The 23480-nt window shown below is 36.0% G+C and overlaps 1 long non-coding RNA gene across 1 annotated transcript; it reads left to right on the top strand.

The window, feature by feature from the left end:
• Positions 1 to 6270: 6270 nt before the first annotated feature.
• On the top strand, positions 6271 to 19384 carry LOC135457927 (uncharacterized). The gene is made up of 3 exons (XR_010442800.1): positions 6271 to 6348; positions 18494 to 18785; positions 18910 to 19384. It is a non-coding gene; the product is annotated as an uncharacterized LOC135457927 (long non-coding RNA).
• Positions 19385 to 23480: the final 4096 nt, after the last annotated feature.

The following is a 23480-nucleotide window of genomic DNA, read 5'->3' as shown; positions in this document are numbered from 1 at the left end:
ATCTGATACACTGAAACTTCCCTGCTTAATTTATATTAAATTTTTTGTTCTATAAACTCATGTGAACAGTGGATTAGCTATTCCAATATGTCAACTGGTAATAATCTATATCTATTGGTCAGGTTTTGAATATTTATATACTTAGAAGAGTATGTTTGGAATTGAAGTCTGTCTTAAAAAAAAGCCAACATGAAAAATGAATAAAAACACTACTTCTCAACACTTCTCTATTTGACAGGGATAAAGTGCTGTATAGGAAAAAAAAAATAGAATTACATCTCTTTTGAAGAGGAGAAGAAAGGAAGTGTCCTACCCAGAATCATGCAGCAAATCAGTTGTGAGCAGGGAATTGACCAAGATCACAACTGAAAAGAATGCTCACTCTACATAAATGTACAAAACAGACCTCTTTTTTAACTAATGGACTAATGGATTAGATTGATGAGAACCTTAGGACAACATTTTAATTCTGTAGTTTAGAAACAATCTCCAAAATAAAAGCATCTCATATTTCACAGAAGTTTATACGCATTCAATATTTATACAAACTATGATACTTGCAAGTCTTGACTTAAGATAAACATGACTTAGCAAAAAACCAAAACATCAGTGTGTTATCAACACCATCCTCAATACAGTATACCAAACACAGCATTGTAACAGCTACAGAGAAGAAATTATCTCTACCCTAGCTGAAAACAGGACAGTAATATAAAAGTCAATTCTATTGTGGACAAAGAGACACAATTTTATTAAAATATAACCAGAAAAATTGAGGCTAGTAACAGAGGTTGTCATTCAAACCCTACCACACCAGAAAGACAGAAAACAAGAAAACAAAAACAAAAACAAAAACAAAAAAAAAAAAAAAAAAAAAAAAAAAAAAAAAAAAAACAAAAAAAAAACAACTTGTATTTTGGATCATGAGTTGAGTGTCAGCCCTTCCTTTTGTTTTCAGGTGAAACTATGGTCTGAAGCTGTGACATGTTCAAACATAATGGGAAAGAAGAGGATGGATGTGGCAGAGGGGTAGATTCAGGTACCCTGAGTCTTATCAAAAAGAAAAGAAAGCATGCAGAGTTGCAGTCTGACCTTATTAAGCAGGTGAGTGCTGTATTTCAGTCCATGGAGGGCTTTCTGAATTCTGACAAGTGCAGCACATCTGTCAGTCTTTTCAAGTTTCCCTTGAAGTCTCATCTAACAGCTGTTTTCCCTTGGCACTTCCTTCTGTCCCTCATTCTCACATTCCTCCATCTCTTTTGTGTTGCCTTCTGGTCCTGTTGCCAGGTTTTCAGGAAAATCCTGTTCTCTTGGTAAAGGGAGCCCAGAAACTGATGATTTCAGAAAATGCTTTTAATCTGAGGATACATACATAAATAAACTTTGAAAAGCTACTTCAGGTGTTAAATATCAGTTCATTGTGATGAACATGGAAGAAAAGATATACACGCTACTTTAAACTGAGAGGGAAATGGACTCTCTCTTTTGAGTTTATAGTTTGTGTGAATAGGAATGTAGGACATGACCCCAGGAATAAAAGGACAGATTCAAAAGTTATGAGAGTTTAAACTGTAAAGGGAAAGAAACAATTATGTGCATAGATAGATGATAGATAGATTGATAGATAGATAGATAGATATGATAGATGAAAGATCAACAATTTCTTTGCTGATTTTACTCATTATATATTCATTATATAAAATGCTATATGATTTTGATATTACTAAATTGTATGGTTTTTATTTTTTCCTAAAATCTAGCCAGTCATCAGAATGAAGCTCACTGGCACCTCTTACTTAAATTCTGATTACAAAAATAAACAACATAATACATATTTTAATTTCTAACAATATATAGTCAACACCTGAAGAAAAGAGAAAAACCGTTTTTTTGTGAATGTAGAACATTATTTCCATATATTCAAGCATAGAGGAAGCCATTTAAGTTTTAATAAGTAAATTTATAGGTATCATGCTGTGCTGCTGGAATGCTAAAGCTGGATGCTAAAGTGGTAGAGGCTAGATGTGTCAAGTAAATTGAATTATTCACTAACTTCCACCTAAATGGAAGAGAACATCTCATACAAGACAGTCATTTAAGTGAACCTGGAAAGAAAAGGGGGATACAAGAACAATAACAGAAGTGCATTTCCACAGCAGGGCGTTTCCACAGAATATACAGAATTCTTATCAGCATGTTTTTATTTTATAAATCACTATCATGCATGTCTGTTTTGCTTAATGTGCATCTGCCTCCTCTGAAAACCATGATTATACTACATAGCGAATCATATCCAGCACTAAATATTTTTGCCACTTTCCTCACTACGTAATATGCTATGTGTGACAAGTTTTTTCAGCTTGAGGAAGTCTTTCCCACCCTTCTTTGCTTCCCTTGGAGGGTTTTGAGTTTTGAGGGTTTTTTTGCCTTTTGCCACACTCATATCCTCTTACTGTCAGGAATAATTTATACTGATTTATTCCAAGCATCCAAAAGTACCAGATCTAATCCATTAGTTGAAAAAATGATCAGTTATTAAATATGTAGTGTGAGCATTCTTTTCAGTTATGACCTTGGTCAATTCCCTGCTTATAACTGATTTGCTGCATGATTTTGAGTAGGATACTTCCTTTCCTCTCCTCTTCAAAACAGATGTAATTATTCTTTTTCAGAAAGGATAGGCAACCAGAACTTCTTGTAAATGATAGCAAAACATGCACAGTTCAATCTGTAACCACACTGAAAAGACCTATATGTCAAAAATACAATCGTCTTCAAGCTGCATAAATATTAAACCAAACTGCATAAAAATTATCTTTTGTATATATTGAATTTATTTTCAAATTTCAGTGCCAAAAAACCCTTAATTATTTTAAAATACATCAAGGAAACTGAGTTTCCTTTGCTAAAAAAAACAGGGCTTAGTTCCAGCTCAGCATAAGTCTTACACTAATCACACTAAACTCAATGATAAAGAGACCATTCACTTTAAACAGAGAACAAGATTCCTCAAATATATAATTATGCCACATTTCATATTGTGCTGTATCATTAGAGAACAAAACTGGTTTAACTTTGTTTGCAAACAAAGTATGTTTGCATATATACTGCTGCAACCTTCAGGGATATGGACTGGTCTCATACCCTGAGGATACCTGGAGTGCACCTACAGCACTGTGGAAGTGTGCTTTTAATTTGAATATTCTGATATCATGTCATATACATTAAATTCTTTCATAGCAACATTTTTTAGAGTGAAACTAATAATTTTTTGCATGGTTTAGGGTCCCAAGTATAGTAGTGGGCCTCAATTTCCCTGGCCAGCCTTGATTGGAACTTCTGCCAACAGCTCCTGTCCATTGGCCCAGGAGAGCTGGACAGTCTGGGTAGCTTTGCAGAATTAATTTTTGAAATTGTTCTCTGTCCTCTTCACTACTTCATATTCTTCTCAGGAAGAACTAGTGAGGGAAAATATGTATCTGAAATTTAATAATTCGCATTTAACTAGCACCAGTAGATAAAGAGAAACCACCAGGGTTTAAGGTTCTCAGAGAATATATGACAGCTCCATAACTACATGAGCAAAAGTAAACACTGTTACTCATTTGCTCATAATATAACAGCATTTATTATGTGTGATGATATTCATCTTCAAGCAGGAACTCTCCAATGAGCAGTCATGGGAAACTTTCATGAAGATGACCAGCGAGCTGGAGCATCTCCCTTATGGAGACAGTCTGAGAAAGTTGGGAGTGTTCAGTTTGGACTAGAGAAGTCTTTGGGAAGTCTTTATTGTGGCCTTCATCCAGAATAAGGAAAACATGGCACTGTTAGATTCCCTTTCCAGCTGCCCAGGTACTCATTCACGCAGTATCGACTCAGTTTAAAATCACTACACAGTCATACATGGGCATGCTGCTTTAAGCAGCAAAGTAAAACCTGGACAGAAATTTTCAATTTAAATTTATCAGTTTTGTTTAATTATTAGGTACTCTGAAAAAAGACACTGGGAGCAGACTTTCTTATTCATTTGTTCACAGGAGAAGATGAAAGCTGTAAGTTCTTGCAATACCCTGTGACCAGGATCCTCCTACACCAACTCTTGTAAAACCTACAGATGAAAGAGTTTATTTTCCCCAAAGAGTTTATGGTCTTTTTTTCCAATATCAAATTTGTGATAAAAACAAGACAAATATCAGCATAATAGCCCCAACATCAGTTCTCTGAAGGGTTAATGGCTATTAGATTTCTCACAGGAAAACTTTCACTAATACTTTAAAGGTAGTGGGTTTTTTAATATTACAGAAAGTTCTCCCTAAATATGAGGCAACATGACAAAAAGTGTGAAGCTAATAGAAAATGCAACATACAAGTGATCCAAGCTGACATCAGAGAAAGATGCTGCCTGCAATTTGTCCTGGTGTATGCATGAGGATAGTGCATGAACTGTCCTAATGATGATAACACTTTATATATGTGTAATGTGAGCAGAGGTACATAACCAGAAATGAAAGCTGGAAGAATACAATCTCAACACTTTCAGGTTCCAATGAACCTCTTTATGACAGCTTTAGTTAGTTTGGTTATAAACACAGTGAGGAAAATCAGAACATTTCAATAACAATAAAGAAGTACAAACTTCAGACAATATAATATGTGACAAAATAATCATGTTTTGTCTACAATATCTCCTCTCCAACTTTCTTGTGTTCCCTGGACTACTTCTGCATCTATAATTTTTTTTGTTTTCTTCATAGTATCCAACTACACTGAAGACAGCTCTTTAATTCTGCATACAAAGTTCTTTCATACATAACTTAAAAGAAATTCAACTCCACATGGTAGTAACAAGTGCCAACTTCCAATTTTTAGAGAGGTGAGAACTCATAAGAAGACCAAAAGCATCCCTCTAACAAATTGATAACTCTTATTTTCAGGAACTTCCTAAGTTGTTTATTCACATAGCATGACAATTTCCCCAAGCTGAAATGTGAAAGAAAGCAATTCCTTCCATATGTCAGCATTTTAATAATCAATTAAGTTAACAAGGGCTCTGCCATCTGCACCTGATCCAGTGACAGAATAGCACTCCCAGAGGGGAAGCATCTTCAGCTTGCATTCACCTGAATCACAACTAATTAAGAAGATAAGCAGAAGAATCAAAGGGAATGAAAGAACAAGCAAGGCAAAATCCCAGATGGAGGAAGGAAGCCAAGATGGAACTTTGTCTGACCAGCAGGAAAACATTCAATCTGAGGTGTTTCACTGTAGATAAATAAAACTTCAAACTTCAAGTAGTGGTAAATAAATAACTTCAGGCTGAATAAAAAGCCTCATTTAGAAAGGTTGGCCACACACCAGTCAAATGCAGTTTTTTAAACTTAATAACAAATTTAAGCCTGAAGAGGATACACAAGGCCAAAACACTGGTCCAAAACTCAGAGTACTAGAGGTCAATTTTCCACTCACCTGTAGGGATTTACTCAACTTTAATTCTGTATGACCTACAATGGTCGGTATAATGTTATCTGACTGATCTATTGTACTCTTCAGGAAAAAAAAAAAAAAAAGAAGAAGAGAAAGAAAACTCTTGCAAATATAAGAAATATAAGTATGCCTGAATCCAGGTATAGAGGAGATGAGCAACAAATGATATTTGAGAAACCTCAATGACAATTAAGTTCATTGCTCTGAGTCGCCTTTTGACCCTACATCGTTAGAAAAATAGCTGCGCATCTCAATTTTACATGGTCAATGAAGATGCTAGAGCTGAGAATCCACTGACAGCAAAAATTTATAAATTACAGATGACTTCTGTGGAGTGGCTTCTGCTGTGATTCAGTGCAGTAGACGGAGAGCAGAGGGCAGGCAGAGGAAGCAGCTGCTACACAGCCACGGTAAGCTGTTCCTACAGCTGTGCCGCAAGGTGGTGAGGGAGCTGAATATTCTGGAGAGCATGAGGGAGGTAGAACTGGATACGAGAGCAGACACTGTGCCCCTGCACATGCTCCACAGGCTGTGTTGAACTGGCTGCAGTCAACAGCCCTGGTAAGCTTTTGGCCTGGGCCAACTCACACTCCTCCAGAGGGTCATGCTCACTGTAGGGGGATAGAATATAAGTAAATAAAGGTAGTATAGAAAGTAATCTTACCCCCTAAAGAGTTGCAGCTGAGCCAATTACCAAAGGTTAGGAGCAGGCCTGAGTTTAACAGGCCACAGCTGTAGCCAATAAGAAGAGTGTTATAAAAGAGTGGGTTAGTTGGTTGAGGGGATTAGAGTTGGTTGGCTGCTGTGAGGGCAAGGAAGAATCAGTGCCTAGAGGAGCTGCCTACAAGAAAGACCAAGAAGGTACAAAACTCTAGCAATATGGAACCTTTGCAATGTACTGATAGTAGAGCTCTTGCGCTATAATGACAGCAGCTCATCAGTAGCCTGTCCATTTCAGTGGTTGATACAAATACTACCACGGGTGCAGGACATTTCCTTTATTCAGGAATATACCTGGATTTATTGAACTTGCTAGTATAGAATATACATTAAATGTACATCACATCATCCAGTTCTCTCTTCTGAAAGAACAGAAATCCATAAGGACAATCAAAGATCCTTTTTGGAAACTTTCTGGAAAGGACATAATCACCAAGGCATCAGGAGTGGCAGGTGGGCCGGGCCTCAGGCTAACCACCAACCACAGCACTGTTGGCTTGGTGCTTCTTAAGCTTTTTAGTGAATAAGTGCAGAAAGATTGAAGATCTTGTTTCAAATCCAAATGGTTTTAAGTTTCTGATATGTGAAGTCAAATCAGAGCTAGCATACTTCTGCTATATTTTGATCCAATATTAATTGATGTTTTATACATATTTCTCACACTGATGACCACTGCCTCTTGGCTGTGGCTCTGAGTGCCTTTATAGATCAAGGCAAACATCTTTCACCTCACCTAATTAGGGTCTGCTCCCTTATACCATATGAGAGGGAAAAGGACTCTTATTTATGAAGACTTTACAAAAAAAAAATAAAGAAGTTGCCTACATACTAAGATAGATTTTTCCTAATTTCCAGTGTGACAAAAATAAGGTAGATGACCAAAATAACTGAAAGACGTAGATACCTTGACAGAAATTGTAGCCAAATAATTTTTGGAGCCTACTTATGTTTTCTTAAAAGATGTGGCTATAAAATATTCAGAGCTTACCTTTCTCCAGTCAGCTGAGTTAAGGATAGAGAAAGACAGCTTGGAGATAAAAAGCAGCAGCAGCTAACAGCAGGTATTCAGCATATATTAAAAATATATTTTTCTCCCTGTAACAGGCCACATACACATTCCACTTAACACAAACCAAGCACAGACAATGAGAAAAGATCATTCTGGTACTTTAAACTCTTTACAGTGTCCAGGTAATATTTACTGGTCATTATCATATCTTCAACTGGCTTTCAAATAAGATTTTTCTAAGACAAGAATATTGTTCAAGATAACTGCATTTATTACAAATTCTATCAAAGATACTCAAATTAGGATTGAAAACGTATGGTTCTGCTACTTTTAAAGTCTGTGCTAAAAAAACTTATGGCATAAATTCACCGATTAGGAAGAAAACTCCTTATTTCTGTAAATTTTTGTTTCAGTCTTAAAACATACATGACAATTCCTAACCTTAATTTTATTTTTATCCCACCTACTCTATGAAGTTCAGCAGTATATAATTTTTTTTTTAATCTGCCTTGCAATGATTTGAATAGCAAAATTTGGCACTATAAAAAGCCGCTAAATACCAAACTAAACCAAACCACAAAAGAACACAGAAGACTAATTTTCAAGAAAATGTCTTTGATATTTAAGCCCAGGTAAATTCTTTCCTCTGAGCCTTCAGTTGTTTTTCATGTCAAGGGAGTTCTTTGTTCAGATTCATAGGCAGACCTCAGATATATTCAAAGCATCAACATGATTCTATTTAGTGAAGATGAGACCCAAAAACTTATTTACTTACCTAAATATGTTTCTAAAATACAAAAGAGAATTGTTTTCCAGTGAAATCTATCCCCACATTCAAGGCAGGACTTGGTAGCAGAGTATTGTCAGGGGACTCTTGTGCTAGGCTGTTTTATGATTTGGAATATCTTGAGAAATTCCACATTAGCTATGACAAGTATTAATCTGCTTTATTTTCCAGAGATAAAAAATGCTAAATCTGAATTTATTTCTTTACCAGAAGTAATTTACTTGTCCTTTTTCAGCCTAGAACTTTTATTAGTGGTAACTTAATCTACTGTCTGCTTATAACCAAGAACTATTGCTAGTATAAATGTGTTAAATAAATCATCCTCTTAATTTAGACCTGTTCAGAATCTCTAAAACTGAAAAGTCATTTTACAGTCTTGCAAATCAAAGCTAAGTAGAATCTCAGATGCTTTTAGAAATATCTTAAGCATGGATATTTTCCATTCTTGCACCTCAAAAGAGTCAATACAGATTCTATGGCACTAGGTTGAAAGGCAGCACACAGCCGCTGTGAGTAAATCGTGTCTGCTGTGAAATCTAGCCTGGGAATCTCCCATGTAAACAGGCCTTACTCTTCTCCTTTAAGGTTTGCAAATCTTACACAATCTTTTCATCTTTTGCTATGTGAGAATATTAGCATGCCTTAATTCTAGTCTGAAGAGGTGGAAATTCAGGCAAGAGTGGCTGTAGCCTCATTTTGTCATCTCACCTTAAGCACACTATGTGGCAGGAAGACAAAAATTTGTCACCTTCTTCCTAAGTGTTTCCACTTCAAAAGTTCCACAAACTGGGGCTGTTCACTGAGATGAAAAGAGGACATGGACAATGCTGCAGTATCCCAGAGATTCTATAGCAGACTGTAGCATCTGCCCAGTAATCATAAGGAGTTCACAGGTTCATTGCTCGTCCCTGCAGCATGGTCTGCTACCACCCTGGCAAACAAACAGCTCACAAAAGAAACACCAAACAGCTGACCTCTAGACATCTGCTGCTGACTCCTTTTAGCTCAGTAAATAATGGAAAGGCATACGATTTACTAGAGATTTCTTAGGGAGTTACATTTATGAAAATGTCTAAAAGGGATAGGTAGGAATGGGAGAGTAGGAAAAGAAGATGAGCCCGTCATTGGCAAGTTGTTTAGATGAAAAACAGGTTTCATGCTCCAGAAAGTCTCTGCCCAAGAAAACTCTTTGCACGTATTTATCAAAGACATTATTAATTTATAAGATAAGCAGCCATCCAGAAAATATCATAGGAACTATTGCTACCATTTTCCATATGGTGGGGATTGCTGGACAATTAGTAATATTCTGTCATATTTTTCCATTATTCTGACAAAATATGCTGAAGAACCTTTTACAATTTCAAAAAATAGAATGCTTTTTGTCACACTTTTTTACAGTAATTCATTGAGTTAAATTTATGAAGCATATGTCTGTAAAAACAAAGATAGACAAGTATGAAATCACATGTCAGCCACAGGACCTAAATTCAGTGTGGAGAGACAGTGATAATTCTGATTATGAACTTAATAATCCTCTAAAATATTTTTTAAATGGCAGATAAATCAAAAGGATGTAATTTTAGCTTATCAGCAACCCACAGCAGCACGATAGCTAAATTTAGCTACATAAATGCTAGTCCTGCTGCAAGTTTATAATGCTTAAAGTTAATCATAAGACCTTGCAGCTGTATAATGTGGAGAGCTACTCCTCAGAGGAGAGCAACAAAAATATTCTTTTCAAGCAGTGTGATAAACGTTGCAGGTTTTAAAATAACATTTAGCATAAGGGGCTTGTCATATGCAACCTGCATGTTTGGCACCTAAACTTTTCTGGCCTTTCCCATCATCTGAAAAGAATAAGCACTCACATTTTCCAAGATCATGAGGTTCTAGCTGGCAAAAGACTTTACACTGAAACTAATTTCAAGTCACTTTAATCCATAATTAATAATGCCCACTCAAGCGTTCATACGCTTATGAAATCCAAATCCCCCATAAGGTCTTCATCTTCAGTTTCTTCAGCTGACAGAAGCTCTTCCAGTGCCTTTACTGCATTTGGTCAGAAATCCAAATCAATAGGAAGAAAAGCACAGGAAAATTTCTGTAGCTCATGCATCTCTAGGACAATTTTAACATTTTCCTTATTTAGAAAAAAAAAAAAAAATCCTTAGAATTTAAGAGTAGTGTTTTATTCAGCTGTGTTAGTAAATCATGTTTACTAGTAAACATATTCAGCTGTGTTAGTAAATCCATGTTTACAGCAGTGGTGGTGTGTTGTATATTACAAGCCAAACAAATTTCAGGGGAATTTTGTGATGGATTTTCATTCTTACATAGTAAAGTATTGCAAGTAGCATATAATGAAGCTTCATGAAGCACAGTGTGAGCCCTGAAAACTGGCAATTTTGTTGAAGGCAAATGACATGACTAAGGAAGAGAAGACTCAGTGTCGGACTTGGAACTCAATCAACAATCTTTCCACCTATAAAGTGCTGAGAAATTGAATCCAGCCATGCTTCCATTTCAACAGCACTTGTGCTTCATTTTCAACCAAGTTGAAAGGCAATAGACGTATCTGGAAGATTACAGGGCTTATGCATATGTGATGGATAACCTTGACTTGCAGCCAGACACTCCCACAGCCACTTTCTTGTTTCCCATCTTCAAAAAAATAGGGGAAGAAAAAATGTAAAAAGGCCCATGGATCAAGATGAAGACTTGTAGGTCAGCATCAAAGGCAAAACAGACTTGATCATGGGAAAATTAATTTATTTTATTGCACATTACAATAGATTTGGATAGCAAGAACCAAGAAGAATAAAGGAAAATGGAAAAAAAAAATGAAATCCTGATATTTAGTTGAATGGGCCAACCTGACCTTGCAGAAAGTTGTGATAGGAGAGAAAACTTTGTGATAAATATAGCTGAAAGAATGAAAACCTAGGAAACGAACTCAGAATTGTGAGAAGCAGAATGCAGGGTAGAGAAGGAAGCAATGGGTGACATTTCAGCTAGCTGGACACAGCATTCACTCAAAAGACAGCTGCTATCAAAATGGTCTGTGTGAAAAAGGAACTGGCAGCCATCTGAGGAAGTGTCAGTGACAAATTCATTCCCTTAGATAAAGCAGTAAAGCACTTCAGAGAAGAAAGATTAATAGATCATGGTGGGAAAAGCAGTGAGGCCACTGATGCTGAATTTTACTTTAGTTGAGAGTGCTCACATAAATGGTTGCATAAGGAGTTTCAGCAAGAGATTTATGTGAGATGAATGTTAGATTTTTGCAATGAGTGCCTTCTTTGTCTGTGCGTTTCCCCTCCTTTTGCTCTCTTTTATATTTGATAGAATAACAAATTAGGTGAAAATCAGTTCTTTCCCTTTTCCAAATAGTAAAAAAGATATTAATTTCTTAATTTTCATACAAAAAATAAGAAGTTTATGCAATATCTTCAAACTAACACTCTTATGGTTTTTCTTCCCATTTTTCTGGTTTGGCTTGCCAATTTACTCTGCAGCTCCAATGGCTGGGGGTTCCTCTCTTGCTCTGTTTGGACTTTGTGCAGAAGAACCTGAGCACTCAAGTGGAAAACCAATATCAGATTTGTAGTCAGCAAACTTCCTCTAACCCAAAACAGCCACTGCCTTGGTCTTCCAAAACATTTCTGTGTAAACAGTATTTAATAATTGCATTCTCCAAATGATTGCATAGTTCTTTAGTGGAATTTAGTTAGTGCATGTGTTGCATTCCCTCTAACTCATGCACAGCTTTCAGCAAAGAGGGAAAGGAGTTCATGCTACTTTTAGGTAAGACCAGAAATACAAGTGTATCTTCTGCTACATGCTTTTACACCTGCATCCACAGCCAGGTATGCTGATCACAAGGCTACAAAAATTAGTCATTTTAATCAATCAACTTTTCAGACAATGAAGAGAACAGGCTCACAGCAAATAATCAAACTTATTAGAAGTGATATTCTTTAACTGAAAAGATTAAGAGACCTTCAAAAACCTGGCATTCAGTAATGTTGTTTACAAAAATGCCCTTGACACCTTTCTCAGTCACAATTACCAAGAGAAAACCTCATTTACATGTTCAGTATATGATGAATCATATCTTTTATTACTTCCAAACAATATAAATAGTTATTGCTATTTATGCAGTGAAGTTTTAACCTCCTTTTCATAGGAAAACCTTATAATATATGCTTTATAAATATCTTGTAATGCCAGGTGTTGCCTGAAGTGTCAAAATGTTCAGTAGGTGTAAAATGATGCCTGCCTTAAAAATTGTTTTGGAAATATTAATTCTTCTATCAGGACAGGCAAAATGCAGATATCAAGCTGTTTAGCAATTAAATATTTTGAAAAGGCTTTTAGATATTTCTGTTAAATTTTAAGTTTTTATGATAACTGATTGCTTTCCTGATTTCAGGAATTTTAAGAACTAAATGTGTTAGGTAATTCCAAATAATTACATATATGTTCATTTTCAGGACCAAAATCAGTAGTCTGAAATGTCTGTCCTGGATATTGAAAATCTTAAGGCACCATAAGATATATGCAGCATTGATTTAGTCAAATGGATGTTACGAGAAGGGCAGTGTTAAACGGAAAACATATGAGTGATTTTAAATAGCCTTCAGCAACTTAATTTAGAAAACTTCTGACTCTGTATTATAATTATTTTTAGCATCCTCTCATTTACTTCCTGCTTCCTTCAATCTGAAAATGCAATCTTTGCTAAAGAAAGCTCATCACAAGCAACAATTACTTTATGTAGGATCTTGAACAATTAAGCTATTGCTGGCCTACAGCTACAGTGCTCTAATTCCAGATACACTCACATGAGGGTACTATAATTAAAAACAGAGAGTACAGAGTGTAAAAACAATGCTCAGTCACACTATAAAATATGTCTTCAGTAGCTGCTGAAGAGGCACACGTTTATAATCACAGCAAATTAATAGGAATCTAAAAATAGTTGTGCTTGTTTCCTGTGCATTGCACATTGCACATCACTAATAACTAATCTTCACACTATGTTGCAGGTCACTGATAAATTAGCTATAAACATTCAGTCCTCCTGAATAGATTTGTTTATCATTAAATACATGAATGCTTTTCCACATGACTCTTTATCAGGAGTTAAGAAATCTTTGCTGAGGAGTTATAGCATCTAATCCAATATATAAAATCAGTGCTGTAAAATCATTATAAAATAAATACTTTCTTTCAGTTTATTACTCTAATAAGATTAATTTATTTATTACAAAATTTTATTATACAGAAGATTATGGTGAGTGTTTTATTCTTGTGTGTCACAGTCGAAACGTAGAGAGTAAATAGGACCACAGCAAAAAAAGACATTTTCTAAATTATTCCCCTTTACACAATTGAAGAGTCCTTTAAAATACCCAAGCTAGAGTTTATACTAAAATAAGAAGCATAGAGGCCCTTTTCAAAGAGCATAAAAGTTACTGTAAAAGGTTTACTGCAGTGGGCTCTAAGTCTAGATGAAATGTAGAAGGGTAATTCCAAGTATCACATTAATGTTGTTTCACTCAGCAGCACCCCCCATGATTTGATTTGATTGATTTGATTTGATACCTCCTCCACTGAGCAATGGCCATTAACCAGGCTGTCATTACTACGGGGTTTTAATCTTCCTAACTGCTATCATGGACAAAAAATTTTTTTCTTATATTTGGTGAAAATTTTGCCTAGCAAGGAATATAGGTGCAAGTCTGAAAGTACATTTCTGGTGTGAGATAGAACAGAATTCTCCTGCCACTTCATCATTCCTGCAGAATTGAAACAAAATGCCTCATTCAATAGAACTGTCTGATAGCATTTCTTTCAAACTTTTCCTCTGGAGTGAGGTCTACCTGTCTTAAGAGAAAGTTCTTTTCAAATTTTCAATAGACTAGAAAAAAACTGAAGCAATAGCTTTTTTCCTCCATTCCAATTGTTGCCTGTCCTTCTGTAACACACACCATCAGAGCATCATAAAAATGCATCAAAATCCAAGGCCTACAGCAGACGTGGTCCTCTGGGCTGCTCTGTTGTACCCGGATTTCTGGTAGCAAAACACAGAGCCATTTTTTACTTACAGCTATGGTATTAAATTACAAATTTTTGAGATAAATTATCTATACAGGTTATATGAGCTGAAAACAGAGTTGAGATTTTAGATTTTCTCAGGCTGAGGAGATGAGAGCTTTGATAGCAAATGAAAACACTTTTCTAATAAGTGTGTCTGGGCCAATCATCAGACTCTTTTCATAATTAACAAAATTGCCATAGTTTTTCTATAAAGAACAAGTTAAACTTATCAGAATAGCTTCGGACTTTGAATGGCATGGAAATATATTCCAGTTTAAAATGACACTTGTGATTTTAGCACACAAACCATATGACTTTCTCTAAAGTCAAAAGGCATACTGATAAAACTAAAGGGAAACTAAACATCACCTCTACACATGAAGATAAACAAGAGCTCCTCCCTTCCTATCTTTCCTGTTTATCTCTTTCCTGCTATTTGACTCCTTGCTTTTTTGAAAAATAAAGATCCTACCTAGTTATTGGTAAACCCCATTTTATATTTTCTTCTAAGAAGTTACCAACCAAAAGCAATCAGTTGTAAATAACAGTTAAACAGATGTTTTACTGTTATTAAGGTGGCTTTTGAATTATTTTTTGTAATTGGCACAGTTCTCAAAACCAAGCCATGTCATAATGGTTGCAGAAAAGAGGAGGCAAACAAAAGGAATAGGTGTCTCTGCAGACATCTAAGCCCAGATAAATGAGTATATTCTAGAAAAGAAAGAATTCAGGCCAAAATAATTTCAGCAAACTGTCCCCCAGAGAGAAGCCCAAATTGCTTCTTGCTCTGAAACTGCATTTCGTTCATGCAACAGACAAAAGAATAGGGAAAAAATTGTCAAAACAAAAGGTTTGGTTGTTGTTTCTTTTTCATATTTCCTTGCATAGTAAAAATCCTATAAAAATTGTTGGTGTTGCTGAGCAGTAAAAGCCAGCTCAAAGAGATTTGACTTCAAACAAAGCCAGCTGTTCTGGCAGTTATTAAAAATTAGGTTAAAAATGGCAACTAATTATAAGAATTTCAACTCAACATTTTTTTCAAGCTTACTTGATTTAAAAACATTGCTTTAGGCTGGTGAGACATTTACCTGGCAAATTATCTAGCAAAATGGAATTAAGGTGATAAGAAGTGGGACGTGGTTTGGCACTGGGAACCTCATGACTAGAACCAATTTGCCAGTGATGAATTAACAGAAACATAAACCTGGAGCTGGACAAACCTATTTTTGGAATTAAAAAAGAGAATGAACACATTGTATCCAACAAATACAAATGGCTCCATCATGCCATTCATAGTAAATTCAGGTGTGGCATGTAGCTGCACACCAGCGAGGAAAGATCAAATGTGTGAAAGCCCACCAGCAAGCATTTAAAATTACTCCAGGTGGGTCCTACAGTGAGAAAGGGGAAACTGCTAACATGAACAGCACTTTTTATTTAGTGACCAAAGCAGCAGGTGAATATGGGGCATAACTCCATGATGAGGGATAGAAACTGATATGCATGACAATTCCAATTTTTTTTTCCCCTTGTATTTTTTTTTTTGCAAAAAATACAAATAACTTTGGCTAATAATTTGATTAGCAATTATTCTTTAATTAGACTGCTTAGATTTCACTTTTCATTACAATAAATCTCCCTTTGTATATCTGTGTACTATCTTTTTACCCATAAACAGGATTTTAATAATTATATTGGACAAATAAGCTTGTATTTAAGCAAGATACTCATTCAGATGATGCAAATAAATTCAAGAAAAAAACTAGGAAAGCCTCCATCTTGATTTTTTTAAGCTGCCCCCTCAGATTATGGGAAATAAAAATAAAATTAAAAATAAAATATATTAAGTCATAGCAATATATCAGATTTCACCTGCCTGACAGACACAGAGTAGGCTCTTCTGTGGGTAAACTGCCAATTCCATCTTCCTCACAAATGATACCTCTTTTTAAAAATAGCAGTTTTACAGAGTTCAAGTACCAGGTTATTTTGTGTAAATGTATATAGTTTTGTAGAGCACATTTTAGGCTGAAAATATTCATAAGTTTACATATAGAGGAAATTGCTGGAAATCACTCAGTCCTTGTCTGAACGGCACTGTCTAAAAAGAATTCTCTCTTTTCTTCAATCTAACAAAAGAAAGTAAGTTTTTCTATTAAAGCCCTTTCAGTATTCCTTGAATGCATTGCAAAAATGCTGAGTAAGGTTTGTTTCTGACTGGCACAAGTTTAGGATCTCATAATCAGGCCCATGGAGATCATTGCAGTGTCCAGTGGTTGGCAAAATAGCCTTCCAATAACTTTAGGTTTATAACAAGAATGAGCATTACATTATTCGAACATGACTGGAGCAGAGGTCCTAAGCAATCCTTAATGCACAGTAAGTGACAGGTCAGCTCTTTTTTTGGACAAAAAGAATTACCATTCCAACTGTTCCATTGTGCAAGAAAAGGAGCAGAGGGTAAGGTAATTAGATTTCTGCTCCTCTTGAAAATAAACCAAAGCAAAAAACAAAACAAACATTATTTTTAAAATGTTTTCTATTTCAATAATTGTGTTTATCTGGACTGAAATATGAACTCTGAAAGTCTCTAACCCCAATAAGGAAACTTAATCACACATTAAAATTAAGTTAAAGAATCAGCCTGAAGCTCAAGAAGCCAGACACACAGCTGGACGTATGCTCTCTTTTATTGGAAGGAAGAATACTCTGAGTCTACCTCAAAATCCCCAGTGATGTCTTTTGCAGAGGGCCCAGAAAAGTCAGCATATCTGAGGAACAGGAACAATCTAGAGGAGAGTTAGCTGTCTGCAAATTTTTAATAGAAATATATTTGCCAAGAATCTCTGATGTGAGTGTGGCAAAGGCAGCAACAGATGAAGAGAAATGTTCCTACAGCTGGAGCAGACCCACTATTTAAAACTTGCAATGTCCTTACATTTGACAGGCAACAAAAAGCAAGGTCCTTACTTTGTGTGTGTAAGAGCACAATATCTTTTGCTTGGACTACTGCAACTTCTAAAGTGTGTACTCAGTACTACTTTTGTTTGAATTAATATTTATACATTGAAAAGTGAGAGGATTCTGGTGTCAAATTGAAAAATACCCATTCACTCTCAAAAAAAATCCTAGAGATATTCAGGAATGTTAGTAATAAAATTTTATCTTCTTTAAAGGACGTCAATGCTATCTCAGTATCAGGCTTCAATCCTGGTACACATTAAAACATCTACATGCTAAAACATCATTAAAACTTTCAAAACATTACATTTCAAAGAGATTACAGTAATATGTTCTGGATATCCTATTGCTAATATGGGATGCAGTCAGTAGAAAAGCATGTTTGGTAATCATCATGGTTGCTTTGTTGTAAGCTGTTTGCCAATTTATCAAATTTACTTAGCTGTTTGCAAAACACTATCAGTGGCAAATGTTCTGCAGTGCTGTCCTTAACCAAAAGTGTGTGAGGATGAACAGGGATCAAAAAAATTACAAAGCTTAACATTTGCCCTTTGGCACTGTGCAGCCCTGAGAACTTGTACCTTACTCCAAATTTGCATTTCCAACATCTCAGTAGGATCTTCTCAGTTCCAGCTTCTCTGAGTAAAGACTCAGTCTCCATCCATGCTCAGTTCCCTCTGCCTCACTAGTTCCCCTTTTTTTTCCCAACAAAGGGATGGGTATCCACCTTTCAGCCCTGTGTGTCTCTGTACGTCAGTTACCCTTCAGTCTAGCACAGGCCTACGTAAGTTTTCTACACATGATCTCAAAAGCAAAGCATTTATCTCCCAGCCCCTGAGAGGCACCAAACACTGACCAGCCCTGAGCTATGTCCCAAAAAGAAAACCCTCTGATAAGAAAATATATCCATCTAATCACAGCTGGCAAAATTCATGGCTTCCTGGGAGTTTCAGCTGGTACACATTACGTGGAGGGAGGAAAAACTGACCGGGTGCTATTGTATCAGGAAAGGTGGAAGAAGGGGATGTTGAATTTCCTGACAGGAAAAGGGATAAAGAAGGGCAACAATCTTATGAGAAAAAGGGGAGCAGGACTATAATGGAAAGGAGGAACAAAGACATGGATAAGGTATTGTGGGGAGATTCTACTGCAGAAAGGGAATGCACCAGCTATTCTTGCTGTCAGCTATCTCCAGAAATAGAAAACAGCAGATTTACTTCATTGCTTTTTCACTTTGCAAAAGAAAAAATACATTTTAAAATGTTTTCCAAAGGTTTTGAGGCCTCAGGCCTAACTTGTATTATCATTTCTCTCCTAAAATGCAAGGTGTAGAAGACATGTTGCTTAAACTGCACTTAGATCTTTCATCTCCAATCCTACTTGAGCTGCATAGATTAAATACCCCTTATTTTAAAACTTTACAGCTCCCAAGGTTCTCCCAAGAAGAAGACAACATATGTATGATAAAAGACTGGCCTCTTCCAGATAGCAACAGGAAAATAGCCTGTGGAAAATTTTAGAACAGAGGCCCTTAAAGAGATTGAAAGAGTGTCAGTGGCCTTATTTTTCATGCTGCAGAATCCACAAGAGCTCTGCCAGGGCAGCAGAGCACTGCTGTATCTAAACCTTCACCGTGATGTGTAATCAGTAGGTACAGGCACTGGGATTTCTCTTTGCTTCTGAGCTTTCTGCTGCACTACAAGTAAGGAGAAAAAGGTAATGAAATGAAAGCACATTTCTTTTGACTTTTTTTTTTACTATTATTTAGTAAAAAAGATTTGGAGTGAGCTATGCAGGTTCCTCCTCCATATGTAGAATAAACTCTTATTCTTCCTCTTAGGAGAAGATAGAAGAAGGCAGTTAACACAAATATACATCCTTGGAAATGGAAGTGATACAGCAAAACTCCTCCTGTTTCTCTGCTCTCAGGAAGGACACACCAGGCTGGCTTTGAAGTGTCAGCAGGATTAGAAGACAGCAGCATGCCCTTGCTTCCTGATAAAGAATCAGCTTAGCCAGCACAAGACTTCATATCCGAGCAGCAAGGGCAGCACTTATTCTTCTGAACTGTTGGTTCAAATACCACTGTTGATAAATAAACTTCGAGCATGTTTGAAAGCTATCAGTGAAAATTTCTCAGGCCATTAATGTTCTCCAGTATAAACTTTGAGCTTCAATGTAAAATTAGCAATGCCTCAGCTGTCTACCCACTACACTGCTCCATGACTGATAAAATTAATCTGTGAACATCTTGTACATACACATCCTACCCTTGTAATCCGTTCATAAAAACACCTTCACAACTGATAGCCAAGATGATTCTGAGTTACAAGAAAGATGGAGAGGGGATTTTTTACAAAGTCATGTAGTGACAGGACAAGGGGGGGATGAATTCCAACCAAAAGAGAGTAAGTTTAGACCAGGTATTAGGAGGAAGAAGATATTTGTTTTGTGGGTGGTGAGGCACTGGAAAGGTGGCCCAGAGAAGTTGTGGATGTCACATCCCTGAAGTCCTCAAGGGCACATTGGATGGGGCATTGAGAAGCCTGGTCTACTCATTGCATGTTGTAAATAGGGAATCATTTATCAAGTCTGAATTTATATTCTTCAGTAATTATAGTGGCTGAAGGAAAAAAAAATCCCATTTTGAAAATGCCTGTTATGTTCTTCAAACCCAGTTGATTGATAAAAAATTCACAAGAACTCCAGGACAAAATATGACACAACAGAATCAGAATGTAACATTTTGATCAATTTCTCTATTTTATAATTTTATACTCTTTTTACATGCTTCAAGGAGAAAAGAGGCATTATTAAAACTCACCATTTATACAGAAGCCTGTACCAGTCAAACTAAAATTATGTTTTAATACAACCCAGTTTTGCTTTGTGACATAAATAAAAAAACCAGCAACACAGCTTCTCATAAACACCACCAAAAGCAGATACCATCATACCACCCTCCTTGTTTGCAAAAGATCTCCAAGACTTCTGCCCCTCAGATTCACATTGCATAAATAAATTTATTTTTCTACTCTCCCATAAATAAATGTTTCTCAGTGCCCACACCTCATTTCCTTTCCACACACAGAAATACATGCACTAGCAAAAAAGCAAGTTCAAAAGTGAGAGTAGCAATGGCCACAAAAATATTTTTCCTATCTTTGTTCCAACAGTAAGCTTTTTGAAGATTGCTTACACTAATATTTTGCAGTAAGAAAAATCCCTTCAAAGTCTCAACCAGATGTTTGCCTTCTAGTCTCATTTAAGAAGGAATAGGACCCTTTAATTTCTTTAGGATTAGACATTTTGACTTGGATTAAATTTTCTGAAAAACAGTTGTATGGGAGAAGAAATTTATAAGGATAATTTAAAGTCTTGAATGCTCTGATCCTTAGACTCCATTAAAAATTTTGCAAAAAACTTTTATCATCAGTACTCCTGTCAAAGGTAATTTCAACAGCATCAAAGAAGTAATGGAGAGCAGCAGAAATCAGCATCTATAATCCACCCTGAGTAAGAAAGCCCTGCATTTTTGTAGTAGTTTGATTCTCATTAACAGTTTATATTCATTATTTAATTACATGCATTAAAGCAGGCAAGTCTGGGTTTAAAGCAACAATTCTTTCCAACTTCTCATTCATATTCAGGCAAAGGGGAATGAATTTCACAAGAAAATGAAATAATGACTTTTTTTTTTCTCACCTCTTAACCTTTATAGATGAGAAGACTGTAGGGGTCAAAATAAAGACCTGAAATTGGGTTTGGAGTGGTGAAGAATGACAGCTGCCCACCCCCCACCTGCTAGGAGATGGAAATGTGCAAGACTGAAACAAACACTTATACTCTAAGCGGCACTGGGAGGTGATCCCCAGGGGAGTTAGACTGACAAAGTTATGACCTAATTAAAGAACATCTCCTACACGTTGTCATTGTTCCTGCAAGTCTAGGACAAAATACTTCTTTCCATAATGTCTGTACGAAGACTGGAGACAAGGTACAGTATTGCATTAATGTGTCGTGACTCCAAGGTGTGTGTGTGAGGCCAAAACACAGCGCCCAAGATCAACTTGCATTTATTTGGTTTCAAAAGGATGTATCTGAACTCTGAAATCTGTTGTGTTAGTTATTTTTTATTAGCATACCAAATTTAAATGAAATAGTGGTAAGCTACTTTTCCTGTTAAACTCTATGGAAATGCTGTGGCATAGGTGCTATTTTGCTTAGAAACTCAGGTATTAGAGATGAACAGTGAAATGAGGAACTGCTGCAAAGCTGTAGTCCCACCACCACAATAAAACTTTGTAATATGGCACTACAAACAACCATACCTCTGCTTCCTATGCCTATTTCTCTATTTTAGTTCAGCAAAGTTCATTGTGCAGCTGCAGTGTGAACCACACAAGATGTCTGACCAGATCAGATTATACCAGGAGGAAAAGGTTCCACTCACAATTAAGTTTCTCACTAGGTCTCAATGAAAAACCATGCATTTAATAGTAGGCAAATGTAAGCATGCCAAGCCTATCAAGTGCAGTCGGTGTACCCACACTGCTAATTAAATTATGGGCTTTTTTCAGTGTGAACTCTGCCATGTAGCTCATCATTGTATGTGTAATATTTGTCAGTATCTAATTTGTTTCATTAGCACTGTACAGTCACACTAAGTAATGCAGATTGACAGGGATTTGTCACTTTTTTCTATTGCTCTTTCTTTAAAAAAAATTAATTACGATTTCTTTTTTTGAGCACCAGGACAATAAAGGTAAAGAATTTGAAAGGGTCTTCAGACATTTTCCCCTCAGGAACAATCAGGATATTTTGTATGAATTGACAGGAACCAATGAACTATATAGCATTTACTAATTTTTTAACAGTAAAGTGAACTCTAAAAAAGTTTTAACTAATCAATAGAATTGAACACTAGATGTCATGTATAGTTTCTTTGAGAAAAACACAAGGTGGTAGCCAATTGTGGAATAATTTTTCATTCATAAGAATTTTCTTCCAACTGTCCAATGAACTAGGATGTCAATAAATGTCAACATGACCTACCTATATGATGTACACCATGTCTGACATGACCTTAAAATAGAAATTGTCCTTAATAAGCCCACTAAAAAAGAGGCCTTTCATATTCTAAAAATGGGGTGATAAATTCTTTTCTCAGTTTCAACAAACTATCAAGATTTACAAATAGAAGGTTACATTTAAAATTTATTAAGGGATCTTTTTAGATGAAAATAAAATTAAGCACACTTACTAGGAAGAATTCTCTACTATCAAAGTATACTAATTGTAGCTGAGATACCCTCACTTACAATTCCAAACTGACAGTAGATGTGGAGTTAAGTAGATGGGCTTCTGATGCCAGAAAAGTCCAGGCAAATACTCACCTGCATGAGGAAAGAGTGGAATACTTCATGTTATCTAGATAAGGAGTTGGGGGTGGCTTTTGAATACCAGCAATAGAGGTGAGGGTAGGACTGAATCCAACTAGACAACATTTAAATGAGCATTTTTCAAGTTCACACAATAAGATCCCTAAGACAAGGGCACAAGGGCATTTTGCTCATAAATAATACAGCAGTAGATGTAGTTGAAGTTGGAGATAATTATACAAAGTAAAAGAAATTTTCTAGAAAACTGAAAAAACCTTAAGACGATGTTCACATTCATGTCAAAAAGCACATGTAGACAAAACAATATCATAGGCTATCAAATAGAGTATCATAGGTCTCATCTTTTTTTAAAAAAACCTCTAAGTGTTCAAATATCAAAAGCTGAAAGAGGGACTGCCTTTGTCTTATATTCTTTCTTAAATATATATTTGTCACAACCAGGGATGCGTTTCTGACCTAGAAGGACTCCTCACTTCACCAAAGCAAACATTCTTAGGTTTTACTACATTTTTTTCCCATACTGTTTTTGACAGAAATTCATTTGACCACCAGAAAATTAACTCACAGTTGTACATCTTTACTGCCTGGTTTGTTCAACTGAATGTTCAATCAATGTGGTTGTATTAGGAACATCTTGCTATTTTGCCAAAGATCCAGCATGGTATTAAAAGAGAAACCAATAGTTACTTATGTAAATACAATGCAGATGGTTCCCTATTGATGAACAATATCTTTCAGAGAATAATGAGTTTGTCTGGTGCCAATTAATGTTCAGCACATGCTGTTCCCTTTGTCAACATTTCATGTACTCTAGAGAAAACGAAATGTAAGTTATCTTATGGTAGGTGATCATTGTGTGGGGACAAAAAGCACTCACATGGTGTCCATATGGACCACATATAATGCTTTGTGAAGTCTGTGTGATTATGGCTAAGATACACATGAACCTACGTCCACTGCCTGGGAATGGTGGAGATATCAATACCAAAATACTTATCTCTACCAAAAT

The sequence above is a fragment of the Zonotrichia leucophrys genome, chromosome 1A (assembly GCF_028769735.1).
Source record: "Zonotrichia leucophrys gambelii isolate GWCS_2022_RI chromosome 1A, RI_Zleu_2.0, whole genome shotgun sequence".
Lineage (NCBI taxonomy): Eukaryota > Metazoa > Chordata > Aves > Passeriformes > Passerellidae > Zonotrichia > Zonotrichia leucophrys.
This window is presented reverse-complemented; position numbering and strand designations above follow the sequence as displayed.